At 41.5% G+C, this 10,946-nt stretch overlaps 1 long non-coding RNA gene across 1 annotated transcript; it reads right to left on the bottom strand.

The window, feature by feature from the left end:
• Window positions 1–297: 297 nt before the first annotated feature.
• LOC310676949 lies at window positions 298–5,528 on the bottom strand. The gene is made up of 2 exons (XR_014510816.1): window positions 5,384–5,528; window positions 298–366 (listed from the first exon to the last, which is right to left on the bottom strand). It is a non-coding gene; the product is annotated as an uncharacterized lncRNA (long non-coding RNA).
• Between the last annotated feature and the right edge of the window lie 5,418 nt (window positions 5,529–10,946).

Raw genomic sequence — 10,946 nt, 5'->3', positions numbered from 1 at the left:
AAAAGATGTGTTTTAAAGTGTAATTGAGAATGGCAATACATATTTTAAATTTAAGTTGGGCTGCAGGGTTTAATAGGCTTACAGTACAATCCAAGGCATGTCTACTCAGAGGTAAGCCTCGGGAAGTTGAATGAGTCTTACTTCTTAGTAGACTTGTCTAGTTTTGTACTTTAATAGGCTTACAGTATAATCCTAGACATGTCTGCTCAGAAATAAGCCTATGGAATTCAATTGGGCTGACTTCTTAGTAGGCATGTATGGAAATGCACTGTTAATTTGTAGATTAAGCAACCAAAGTTCCAGTTGGTTAATGTTTATTTGTTGAGGCTGTTGATTATCCTTACTCGTTTTGGTTCTGCTGTGTTACTATAAAAGGAAACGAAAAATAAATTACTGTATTTAAAAAGGGCTTTACATTTAAGAACAGCAAACAGTTTTTTATACTAACTTCTAAGTTCTCACATTTCCTTTAACGTCCCCCAAATCCTCATATATTGGTTGGTATTCAATGCTTGTCCTACTTAGAGTAAATGCAGTGAAGTTGATGGACAAGATTAACGTAGGGTCATTTGTTTCAGTGAGCCAACTCTGAGTAGGTCTTAGCTGAATACAACCCATGGCATTATTGGCAGCATGCAATTTCAATGCACCGTATTTTTCGCTCTATAAGACGCACCAGACCACAAGACGCACCTAGTTTTTGGAGGAGGGAAACAAGAAAAAAATATTCTGAATCTCAGAAGCCAGAACAGCAAGAGGGATCGCTGCGCAGTGAAAGCAGCAATCCCTCTTGCTGTTCTGGCTTCTGGGATAGCTGCACAGCCTGCATTTGCTCCATAAGACGCGCACACATTTCCCCTTACTTTTTAGGAGGGAAAAAGTGAGTCTTATAGAGCAAAAAATATGGTAATTGGGTATAGTTTGAAACCAATAATTAGATTAAAAGGGAGTTGATTAATAAGCTAAAGGTTCCTGAATCACTTGTCCCCTAGAGCCATATATACTCAAAAACCATAAAATTATAGATTTAGCTGATGCTAAAAGTGGGGTATAAATATATAATATAAATAAATAAATATATCAGGAGCAGTTTGTTCAGTGGGGCTGAACATAGGTACATAATAGTCTAAATAACAAATTGAACCATATTTTTTTCATGTATTCCTTCACTCCATCCCACCCTCTAATTTTTCTCTGATTTAAGTGGCCTCTAATAATTGTGTAAAACATGCAGGGATAAGCAAGAAAATAATAATAGAATCAATTGAATAATTATTAAATTATAACAACACAACAAGATGGAAGAAGTCAAATATTGAGATCACACATGGGTGAAGGGGAGTGGTTATTTGGGAACCTATAATATCATTTATAATATAATTCGTTAATTGCGTTAATTGCGTTGTATTTACAGATAGCAAAGGGAAGCCTAGAGCAATTAGATATATTTTAATTTAGGTAAGCTATGTAATAGGCTTATGTCAGAAAATGAATATGGATTTTGAATTTGATGTTTGTACAGTGCAACACGAATGCCTCGCAAGACGAAAAACTCGCAAGACGAAAGAGTTTTTTGTTTTTTGAGTTGCTTCGCAAGACGAATTTCCCTATGGGCTTGCTTCGCAAGACGAAAACGTCTTGCGCCTTTTTCTTAAAACCATCAATGCATTTCCTATGGGAAACCGTGCTTCGCAAGACGAAAAATTCACAAGACGAAAAAACTCACAGAACGAATTAATTTCGTCTTGCGAGGCACCACTGTAATTTTTTTTGGTTTTGAAATAAAAAATTTGAAAAAAAGGAAAAGAAAGTAGGATTTTTTTAAAAAAAAAAAGTCTAAATAACAAACAGGCTTGCCATTGTGGGATGCACAGTGAAGCACTAGATAGGACTTTGGCCTAAGCCAGCAGCAATCTTCTTGTGATCTTCTAATTTACAGCACAGATATGATCAATGGCAAATGCAGCTTCAGAATAACCACTTTTATACTTCCACAGAGTTGCAGTCAGTTCTTGTTTCTGTGCAGCCTGAGTTATACCACATTCTAAAATGACTAGCCTGCAAACAGTTTCCTCTGTTACCATTTTAAGACTATTAACGAACGGCAGTTGGCCTCCACTACCAGAAATAGATTATCTTCCTCTTCCCTAAAAAAAGGGGGGGAAACTTTGTTGAAGAAGAGTTATGTTCTTCCAAAACCTGCTGCCACTTTTGTGAAAGTTGGCCATTCCTAATAAGGGTGATCCAGATTGCAGTTTGCCTTTCCATATAAACAAAACTTGAAAGGCAAACTTCACCCACTGCCCACTAGATGGCTGAGTTATTTCAGGGACGCAAATGCTAGTGTGTTTCTTGGCACTATGAGGTTCCAAGACGCTTGGATCCTACACTTTGTTAGACTCTGGGTGGCATGGAAAGAGTTCTGGCTACTTTATTTGCAAGAGGTAATATAATGGCACAAAAGACAGAGGTGATCTTGGGCAACTCACTGTTTGTGGAATTGGACAATCAATGCAAGTATTTTCAAAGGTGGTTAACAAGTACAATGATACCTTGGTTTAGGAACAGCTTAGTTTATGAACAACTTGGATTAAGAACGCTGCAAACCTGGAAGTAGGTGTTTTGGTTTGTGAACTTTGCCTCGGGAGTAGACCATGTTCCGCTTCCTGTTGAGTGTGTTCCATTTGTAAATTGAGTCCCCTGCTGCTATGGGAAAGCATGCCTTGGTTTAAGAATGCTTTGGTTTAAGAACAGACTTCCAGAACAGATTAAGTTCGTAAACCAAAGTATCACTGTACAATTTCAAATTTTAAAATAAATCAGTAGAACAAGGCAAGAATGAAACGGCAGACACAAAGACAGCATAAAATCAACATCACAAGAAACTAAAGGGCTGGGAACGAAAATGTTCTTTGCCTGCTGGCAAAAAGAGAGGACATCGGTCAAGCCAGCCAGTGGCGTAGCGTGGGGGGTGCAGGGGGGCCGGCCGCAACATCTGGGGGGGCGCGCTCGCACTCGCAGCTCTCTGCCCCTACCTGGCTCACTCACTCTCTCTCTCACTGCAGTGCTGGCTGTGCGAATCTGATCCGAGCCGCCGGGTTGCCGCCCACTGTGGAGGGGAGGGTGCCAGGCGTGCGGTGCGGTGCGGAGAGAGAGTGAGGGGCTATCTGGGGGAGGGACAGTGCAGCGGGGGGGCGCAAATTACTTGCCTTGCCCCGGGTGCTTACAACCCACGCTACGCCACTGAAGCCAGCCTGGGGAGCACATTCTGGGGAAAGCTCCCACAACCATGTTGCCTCCTGTGTCTCCATCCAGCTCACCTCCAGCTGTGGCAGGGACACCCAGAGGAGGGCCTCTCGCAAGAGAATTTTAATGCATGGGCAGCTTGATGTGGAAGGAAACCCAAATTAGAGGCTTTTTGAGAGTTATCTTTAGCGTGCGTGGGAGCTAGTGAAGCACAGCCTCCATCCTGCTCCACTAAGATAATGCAAGAAGTCCTACAGAACGCGAGAAGCCCATATTTCACGTTTCCCCATTTTACAGCCTAGGGAGGAGCTACACTGTGAGTTCTTCCCACATGGTTCAGGCAGCAGTGAGCAGCACTGCAAATCACCAGGAAGGAAAGTGGGAGGGCCAAGGGAAGTTGGCATTGTGCAACACACTGACAGTGTTGGGATACTACCGGGGAGACGGTGGCATCAGGCAGGCCCCCAGCTGCAGTGGCGTAGCGTGGGGGTGCAGGGGGGGCCGGCCGCACCGGGTGCAACATCTGGGGGGCGCCGCTCGCACTTGCAGCTCTCTGCCCCTACCTGGCTCACTCACTCTCTCTCACTGCAGTGCTGGCTGTGCGAATCCGATCCGAGCCGCCGGGTTGCCGCCCACTGTGGGGGGGGGGTGCCAGGCGTGCGGTGCGGTGTGGAGAGAGAGCGAGGGACTATCTGGGGGAGGGACAGTGCAGCAGGGGGCGGAAATTACTTGCCTTGCCCCGGGTTAGGGGGCGCAAATTACTTGCCTTACCCCGGGTGCTGACAACCCACGCTACGCCACTGCCCAGCTGGCACCGGACAATCACCGGTCTCTGGTGGAACAGCATCAGTCAGTTAGCGACACAAGCCTCAGATACACCCGTGCATGCTCTGTCAGCAGAGTGTGTAAATCTCCGCACAGCTGATGAGGCGAACAGAGGCAGATGTAAGCATTATATACAGCATTTATTCAGCATAGTTCAGGAACAAAGGAAAAGATGTCTGCTTCCCTTCATCTCTGGAAAAATTGCAGTAACACAAAAGCTACACACAGTGGTACCTTGGGTTACATATGCTTTAGGTTACATACGCTTCAGGTTGCAGACTCCGCTAACCCAGAAATAGTGCTTCAGGTTAAGAACTTTGCTTCAGGATGAGAACAGAAATCGTGCTCCGGCCGCGCGGCAGCAGCAGGAGGCTCCATTAGCTAAAGTGGTGCTTCAGGTTAAGAACAGTTTCTGGTTAAGTACGGACCTCCGGAACGAATGAAGTACTTAAACTGAGGTACCACTGTACAACGGAAGTTCCCAGCAGTGCTGGGAGTAAACAGGCATGTGATACACAAACGGCATGCCTGTATCCTTTTAAGGTGGAATGGAACTATATCTTAACAGACAGGAGCACCGTATGGGTTCTGCTGCTGCATTTCGGAGTGCTGTCCGCCCTGCCGCCTTGCCCATTCTGCTCTCCCTTCTTGTAAGCTGCAGCATCTCTGCAGCCGAGAGGTCGGGAAAGTGCCACCATCCCTTTCTGCCATCAGCCATGGCATTCAGGGTTCCTGGAGTCTTGTTTGTACTGCTCTGAAGCAACGCCCATGCCATGGAGCTCACACGAGGCTGGACCATAGCTGTCAACGTTTCCCTTTTCTTGCCAGGAATCCTATTCGGAATAAGGGAATTTCCCTTTAAAAAAGGGAAACATTGACAGCTATGGGCTGGACCCTTTGAAATGATGGGAAGTTATTGGGGGGAAGCCATGAAGGTCTGTGGATGCTTGTGGGATGCAGGTAGCAGTGAGGAAAGAAGTGACTGCCTGTAGACTGCAACCTCACCACGGTTACAATGCACTGTACATCGTGGTGATGTCACACAGCTTTGTGGCTTGGACCAGAGTGTCCATAGCCACCATGAACTAATTGTATTTTAAATGCAGTCTGCAGTCATCTCTTCTTCTCTTTCTTTTTCTTAAGTGCCTCTCTGTAAGCTCTGTCTTAATACAAAGCTATTTTTATCCACCCTCCTGCTCTCAAACAGGTGGTCACATAAAGCCAATTTACTTCTCGAAAAACCAAATTACAGATCAGGGCAGATGTCTAATGCAATTCTTCTTTTCTGGTTTCTTTCCCCTGTTGCACTTACGTATTATTGAGAAAGAAGCACCAGAAGAGGAAGGGAGACCAGTGCTTTTGCTCCCCTTCATTTCTTGCATGTAGCTGGGCCTAGCAAAGAGTGCTGAACTCTTGCCCAACAGGGAGCCATAGCCTTCCAAAATCCACACAAGCTATGATTACTTCGGCTGTGTGAACAAAGTGCTCCCGGAATTCTAATTCCAGAACAGAATCCTGCCTTCTATGTTTAGAATTGTTAGAACCAGGTCATTCAGAGAACTTGCTGTCTCAATTTCAAGAGCGATCCCTCCACACCACTGGGAAAAAGGAGGCTCTTTAGAATGAGAACTAATTAAATCTAACATTGAGTGATGCTAACTAGAAAGGCATTATTTTCCTTAAAAGATACCTGGCCAAGCTAGAAATTCTACTGACACAGATAATCCCTTAACTCCATCTGGTCCTTTGGTATTTGCTATTTTCATAGACCCTCCATGTACCCCTATTTTCCAGGGATGTCCCTGATTTAGAAAAGCCATCCCGGTTTCTGATTTGATCCTGTAATGTCCCACTTTTCCTTAGGACGTCCCTATTTTCATTGGAGAAATGTTGGCGGGTATGGAGTTGTCCGACCCAAGAGCCATCTGAGGCAATTCTTTATAGGGAAGGTTTTTTAATGTTTAATGTTTTGTTGTGTTTTTATATATGTTGGAAGCTGTTCAGAGTGCTGGGGCGACCCAGTAAGATGTGTGGGGTATAAATAGTAAAACTATCATTATGGAATGGGGCGTCCCTAATTTCACCAGAAAAATGTTGGAGGGCATGAAGGCACAAATAGTAATAGGCTCCCTGACATGGCAAAGTAACAAAAGTCCTGCCGAGTTGAATGGGTGGGACTTGAAGGATGGGTGACAATGCGGTGGCCATGGATGGGGAATTGCATAAAGCCTTCTGCCCACACCAAATGACTTACAGAGCCCAAGAATGAGATTAGGAACACTTTCTCCAATCCAGGTTCATTGCTTTCTACTGAAAGGCATTCCTTTTGGGAGGTTGGCAGAGGACATGTCAGAAATTGACAGAAAAGACTGATAAAATCCGAAACCAGGGAGAAGAGATGGTGGAAGAAGATTGGAAATTTTTAAAACATTATTTAGTATAATATTGTATAACTAAGGAATGTTGAGAGATGGCGGAATGAATTTATATGACTTTAGTTGAAATATGATAAGGACTTAAGATTTTAGGATTTAAGAGTTTTTTTTCCTCTTTATTAGATTGAAGTATAGATAATTTTTAAGATGTTGATGGGAAGATAAGGTTTAAATGGATTAAGATAATTAAATGATAGTAAGCAGTGAAAGATGGAAAGAATTTGCTGACTTAATTATTAACTGGAATACAAAAAGGGAGGTGGGAGGAGGTCGAGGAAATAAGTTATTGAAGGATAGAATTGTGAAAAATTGAAGGGTTTTTAAATGTTTTTGTTTTCTCACTAGTGGGGTGGAGGTGTGGTTTTATGTATTTTTTAATTTTTCTCTATTCTTATTTTTCTCCTTGTTTACTGTACTTTGTTTTTTTCTCTTTTCTAATTATTAAATTTTTAATAAATATCATTTATTTTAAAAAAAAATATCACCAAGCTTCCTGGCTGCAGCTACAAAACCCAGTCCTCACAGTTGCAAGCTTCCCCATTGAGCCTATAATTTCCTGGATGACACCAAAGCTGGTGCACACCAAACATAAATGAGAAGCAAAAGAAGGAAAGAAAGAACCACATTTTATCTAGGAGACTTACTGGTACACAAGATGTTATTGTACTACCAACCTTACTGTACCAACCTTACTGTACGCTTGTGAAACATGGACCACTTATAAATGCCATCTCCAACTCTTCAAAAGATTCCATCAACGTTGTCTCTGAAAAAAATTACACATCACTTGGGAAGACAGGCAAACTAATGCCAGTGTACTGGAAGAAGCAAATATCACCAGTGTTGAAGCAATGATTCTTCGACATCAACTTTGTTGGACTGGTCATGTTGTGTGGATGCCTGATTATCGTCTTCCAAAGCAACTACTCTATTCCGAACTTAAAAATGGGAAGTGTACTGCTAGTGGCTGAAAGACTCTCTCAAGGCAGATCTAAAATAATGTAGTATATGCACTGACAACTAGGAAACACTGGCCTGGGAGCGCTCCAATTGGAGAACAGCCTTTACCAAAGGCATCATGGACTTCAAAGATGCTCAAACTCAGGACGAACGGGAGAAAGATGCTAAGAGGAAGGCACGCTTGGCAAACCGTCACCGTGATCAAGTTCTGCCCGGAAACTTGATGTCCGTACTGTGGAAGGATGTGTGGATCCAGAATTGGCCTCCACAGTCACTCACTGTTAAGACAGTGTTCACGGAAGACAGACTTACTTGGGATCGCCAAAGAAGAAAACACAATATGTCTTTTGATGGCTGACCTCTGGAAAAAGTTTTACCTGTGCATTATCTGAGGTTTGTCAATTATAAATAGGCTTCAAGATTGCTGGCATTGTATCTCACTAATGGATGTTTATGGGCATTTACATTCAGAGATATAGATAGATATTACAGAGAAACCCAGATTGTCCACATGAAAGTGTTTTTTTATCCCCATAACTAGACAGAGATGTAAATACTTTGACGGCTGATGAATTTTTAAACGATTGCTGATTAACCATTGAATGGATTTAAGAAGAGGAGCAACTATTGTAGAAAAACTACATAGAACTGATTGGACTAGACAATTTAATGGACTGATTTTAGAGGCAGTTTAAGAAATTGATCTTTGGTGCTTGAAAAAAATAATTTGGATGAATTCATAAAATCAAAAAGAGGGCTGATTCAAGATACAAAATGAATTTGGATGTTCTGAACATTTGCCTTAATGAGCTGGAAATGCTTTATATGATTAATGAATTGGGTGATGAAATATTAAGATACAGTACTGGGGGGAAATGAATGTTTCAATATTAATTTAAGCAGAGTGGATATGTTAGACATAAGTATAAACAATATTGAGAAAGGCAGATTGTATTCATTGGTATTTTGATGAAGAGTGGTTTTGAAATAAATTTTGAAATTGTTTAATGTGTTAAAGAAGGAAATGCAGAATAAAGATAACCTCCCTCCAGGAGCAAAAGATGCAATAGGAAGCCTTTGGAAGTTCTTTTAAAAAATATTTCTTTTTAAGGATCTTAACAGTTTAGAAGAAATGACTCAGCACAAATGACTGAGAAAGATAAAAAAGATAGATAAAAATGAGAGAATAGGGTAAAAGAAGAAAAAGAGAATTTTTAAAAAGAGTATTTTTAAATGGACACCAAGTATATATATATATTGATTTTAACATATAAATTATAAAATGTACCACAAAACTTATCACTTATACAATCTTTTTAGACTTCCATCAGAACCTCTGATGATCCACCATTTTAACCACTTCTTATGCATTTCTTAACTTTATATTGCCTTTACATCTCTTAACAAATCATCCTTCCCCTTCCCCATTTTTGCAATACTTCCAATAATACTCCTCACAAAACTTCTTGCAAACCTACAAACATTGTCTGATCTTCACAAGTAGTCTGTAAATTTACTCCAGTCTTCCGTGAATTTCTGGTCCTGCCGGTTTCGAATCCTTCCTGTTAGTTTATCTAGTTCTGCATAGTCCATTAACTTCATTCTCCATTCTTCAATCGTTGGTAATTCTTCTTGCTTCCATTTTTGGGCCAGTAATATTCTTGTTGCTGTTACTGCATATAAGAAGAGCTTACATTCCTTTCTATTTATATCACTCCCCACAATGCCCAGTAAAATGGACACCAAGTCTAATGAAATATTGGACAAGGTTAATGCATGAGAAGAGAAATCTGAGAAATTCAAACATACAACAAAACAATTAATCAAAAACCTAACAGTTGTAGCCAACAAAGTCATTTTGTTACGCACAAGAACTTCTGCTTATGAACAGAACTTGCCTACCCTCTCCTGACATCTGTTCTGGGGGTTGCCCCAACCCTCTGGGGCATATTTGGGGCACAAGGAGAGGAGAGGTGAAGTTCTGTTGCACATTAAGAAGTCCTTGTGCCAACAGGATGGCTTCATTGGATACAAACTAAAATGAGCTGGAAAAACAAGTTTTGAGGAGTAATTCATAAGGAATTAAAGATAATAGGGTAGACAATTCAGGAACATAGTAAATATTATGAAAAGGGTGAGGATAACTTGGAAGAGATTAATTTTGCAGTAAGAAAGCACAATCTTAGAATCAGAGGTACAGTCATACCTCTTGTTACATTCAGTTCAGGTTACGTCTTTTCAGGTTGCATCCCGCGGTGACCCAGAAGTGACAGAATGAGTTACTTCCGGGTTTCGCCGCTCGCGCATGCACAGACGCTCAGAATGATGTCATGCGCAGAAGCAACAAATCATGACCCGTGCATGCACAGACATGTAAACGTAGGTTGCGTTCTGCTCATGTTGCGAATGGGACTCTGGAACAGATCCCGTTTGCAACCAGAGGTACCACTGTATTCATGAACAGATACAATTTTCAAAGTTAGTGGCATATTTGAAAGAAGCTTTAATGAAATTCCTGGAATTGCCAGAAATGGCGTTGGTGGGTTGGGGTTGTGAAAAATTCTTCTAGATATGGTTTAGTCTTCTTTATCACCTTCAGAACACTCTAGGTGATACTTCAGAGATTTTGAATATTAGTTAGTGATCAAGAGATTCTGGTAGTAAAATATTTGCTTCCAGGTTTCAAACACATCATACATTTAGAGCCCATTATTTCCCCCCCAAGAATTCTGGTAACTGTAGTTTGCTCATTGTAGAGTTACAATTCCCAGCACACTTAACAAACTATGGTTCACAGGATTCTTTGGGGGAAATAATGTGCAGTCTCAGATACTCACTTGCAATGTGGAAAATTCATCTAACATCTAACCGGAGGCAAGAAAGCACTCTGCATAACCGGAGTGTACCTTTTATGCTCAATGTTTTTATTAAACCTGCCTGGATCATTGTGCACACTTTACAGGAAGCTAGACATTTGTTTAAAGTAATGTAGGAAGCAATTCAGCAAGTGACACAAGAAAAAGCTTTATAGACCTAACACATTTTTTTAAAAAAAATAAAATCAAACGGTTTTAGCTCTGTGATAAAATCAAGGCAGTACACAAAAACACTCTAAATAATAATAATAAAGTCGATGTTTATTTGATTTGGGAAATTCAGGAGAAAGGGTCATGAGCAACACCTGAAAACACCTGCGAAGAGCTTCTGTAGCAAAAAAAAAGAGATGGGGGATGCCCTACAGTGGTACCTTGGGTTAAGAATTTAATTTGTTCTGGAGGTCCGTTCTTAACCTGAAACTGTTCTTAATCTGGGGGGGGGGCGCTAGGGGCGCATTGGAAGATGGCTGACAATACCATTTCTCCGGCTCACACGGGGTAATTAAGAGGCTGATATGGGAGTATGCAGCTTCCCTTTGTTACCCCAGGGAATGGGGAAACACTGCCTTCGCCTGCGGTTGCCGATAAATCACCCCCGAGTTCG

Source organism: Podarcis tiliguerta, assembly GCF_965153285.1.
Source record: "Podarcis tiliguerta genome assembly, chromosome: 4".
NCBI lineage: Eukaryota > Metazoa > Chordata > Lepidosauria > Squamata > Lacertidae > Podarcis > Podarcis tiliguerta.
The sequence above is the reverse complement of the archived record's forward strand: the minus strand, read 5'-3'. Positions and strand labels throughout refer to the sequence as shown.